At 40.6% G+C, this 3,157-nt stretch overlaps 1 pseudogene; it reads left to right on the top strand.

Annotated features, from left to right (window-relative positions):
• The first annotated feature begins 1,930 nt into the window (after window positions 1-1,930).
• LOC118829260 lies at window positions 1,931-2,316 on the top strand (annotated as a pseudogene).
• The last annotated feature ends 841 nt before the right edge of the window (window positions 2,317-3,157 follow it).

The following is a 3,157-nucleotide window of genomic DNA, read 5'->3' as shown; positions in this document are numbered from 1 at the left end:
AGATAGAAGTCAGTCTCTCTCTCTCTCTCTCTCTCTCTCTCTCTCTCTCTCTCTCTCTCTCTCTCTCTCTCTCTCTCTCTCTCTCTCTCTCTCTCTTTCTCTCTCTCTCTCTCTGTGTCTCTGTCTCATACATGTACATATATTTATATATGTATACACACATGAATATATGTACATGCAGTGTGTATACATATATGCTCAGAGAGATTGCAGATATAGATGTAGATGTTATTGATACAGACAATGTGGATGTAAATGATATCTATATCAAAGAGCATAGATATAGATATGGGTATTGATCTTGATATCAATCTTTCTCAAAATTGATCTTGAAACTGACCTTGATCACAAAATCAATCAATCCATCAATTTATCTATATCTTGATTTTCTCAGTCTTGATTGGTGGTCTCAGGGATATTAATGATACCATATATTGATCTTGATATTATGTGTGTATATATAAAAAAAAATTTTGTTCTGTCAAAACAATGTTTTGGGATCTTTGATCATTTTTTATATTGAGATTTTTTATTTTTAGTTTACAACACTCAGTTCCACATGATTTTGAGTTCCAGATTTTCTTCCTTCCCCTCCCCCGCTCCTTCCCCAAGACGGCATGGAATCTGATATATCTTCTACATGTAACTTCACATTGAACTTATTTACACAGTCGTCGAGTTGTAAAGAAGAATTATTTGATCGTTTTTTAAAATGCTTTACAGTTAATTTATAAATGGCAGAAAAAAAAGACCCCAACAACTTGTGAACTACAGCCTAAAGACAGATATGACAGTAACTGTGGGCTATTGCCAAGGTCTCCAGAGTCTCAGAAAGAACATGATTTCCAGAGGGGAGCAAACAGTTGGTGCAGACATTATAGACAAATGGAAAACAAGAAAGGGAAACCTCTAGAAACGTATGAATGAGGTTATTCATAACTTGACCACTATTAATTAGGGTTAGCTTTAATAAATTAATTGATTAATCTGATAGGGCAATAGGCTTCACTCAACCTAGTCAGGCCATTTAGGACCAGTTTCTAGACAAAAATCTTTAATTATCAAAATGGTTACAAATGAAAAAAAATGCTATTAGAGTCACTACTATTGTCTCAGCTTTTAGTTAGGATAGTGAGGCATGAAGAACACTTCATTCTATAAAGCAGCCCCAAAGCCTATGATCACCATGACAATGGCTTGGATGAGTCTCTCAAAAATAAGGAAGGTATACCATGTGAACACCACTGGGGCCCTACTTCTGGCTAAACTATTTTGTCTGGCTTGGTTAGATGTCGTCAGGTAGAACACATCCTTGCCTGATCCCTCCCAGGAAATAATGGAAGATAATTGGCTCCATAGGCTATCTGAATAAATGCCAAGACAGAGATATAGCTCTTAGTCATCATTGTGATTACTGCTGGAATCATGAAAGGGATCGTTTTAGTCAAAGCTGTGTACAGAGCTGACTTTGGGTTATCTAGCAGGTATGCATGAAAGACTGGTAGCCTTGCTGGGACCACAGTGAACTTCTTGCAACAGCATCCTTGACCAGACATGAGAAGCCCTGGTCTCAGAAGGAAGGAGGGGCTGTTCTGAAGAGGATTCCTAGGACACAAGAGGTGTCTACCTTCTATATAATCAAAATTTTCATAACAATATATTTTGTGATGATAGTATAAACCTCAAAGCTTCTTAAGAGTATGACTTTTCTTCCCCTGAATTTCTATTTCCAGTGCTTAGCATAGTGCCTAGACATACTATGCACTTAATAAATTTTTTATCAACCATCATCTATCTATCTAGCCATCTAAAACATGGAGGCAATGTAATGTGGGGAAAAAAAAGGCACATGCTGCCTTCTTTGGACATGCCCTTAAATTGTATTAAAAATACAATTAGCCTTCTGCTGTGGCTGCCGTTGGGGCTACGCGCCGCAGCCATGGCCATCTGATACCCCATGGCCGTGGGCCTCAACAAGGGCCACAAAGTTACCAAAAACGTTTCGAAGCCGCGACACTGCCGCCGCCGTGGGCGCTTGACCAAACACACCAAGTTTGTGAGAGATATGATCCGGGAAGTGTGTGGATTTGCCCCTTATGAGAGGCGTGCCATGGAATTGTTAAAGGTCTCTAAGGATAAGAGAGCCCTTAAGTTCATCAAAAAAAGGGTGGGAACTCACATCCGGGCCAAGAGGAAGAGAGAGGAGCTCAGCAACGTCCTAGCTGCCATGAGGAAGGCTGCTGCCAAGAAGGACTAAACTGGACCCTGCCAATCTTTCCCACTTACCCAATAAAGATTTGACAAATAAAAAAAAAATACAATTAGACCACAAATAGATACTTAACCCCAATAAAGGAGAGGTCTGAATTATTAACTTACCTGGATTCTTCAAGTTTCACCAGGGCGAGTCTTCCTCCATTAATGTAGATTACATTCCTGCTGCAGTAGGCAGTCAACAAAAGTGCAGCCAACCTAACAATGAGGCTGTCTAAGTTTAACTAGGGCGCACCTCAGATGACCAACACAATAGTCCACCACTAGTCACCACATTGGAAGCTTTTCCAGCTTGATAAGATCTGTCAAAGTTTGCATTCACACTGTTGGCATAGCTTTCAAGAGTCAAAATCACCTGCATATCATGATGAGGCACTGAAGTAGGCCTTCAATCTTTATATAACAATGTAAAACCCACCAACATACCTTAGAGCTATTCAATACATCCTAAGAAACTCTGAGGGTCTTTCCCTTCCAGATTGATTCTTTTGTGAAGGCAAACTAGGCCACCTTTTGCCTCAATTCTTACCTAGCCTTTAATTAGTGGGCCTTGCCTCGGACAAACTAAGACCTAGGAAGGACCTTAAAAAGGCCAAGGTCTCCCACTGCGTCCTGGGCCATCCTATGCCTTGCCACTGGACTCTGGAGAAGAGAGTGAGGCTGATGACTGCACAGCTCTGCCTCATTTAAATCCAATTCACTTGCAAATCAAAAACACCTGCCTGATGGAGAGTGACAAACCACAAGCTCTGTTGTTAGCCAGCCTTGCTGCTTTGTCCTGGATGGTGCACAAAGTGACAATTTAGGCAGATGTAAGAATTTTCCCTTCTCAACTGAAGATCCCCAGTCCTTATTCCTTCTGGGTTACGGTGGCTGGATTTCA

This window comes from Trichosurus vulpecula, chromosome 8, assembly GCF_011100635.1.
Source record: "Trichosurus vulpecula isolate mTriVul1 chromosome 8, mTriVul1.pri, whole genome shotgun sequence".
Classification (NCBI taxonomy): Eukaryota; Metazoa; Chordata; class Mammalia; order Diprotodontia; family Phalangeridae; genus Trichosurus; species Trichosurus vulpecula.
This window is presented reverse-complemented; position numbering and strand designations above follow the sequence as displayed.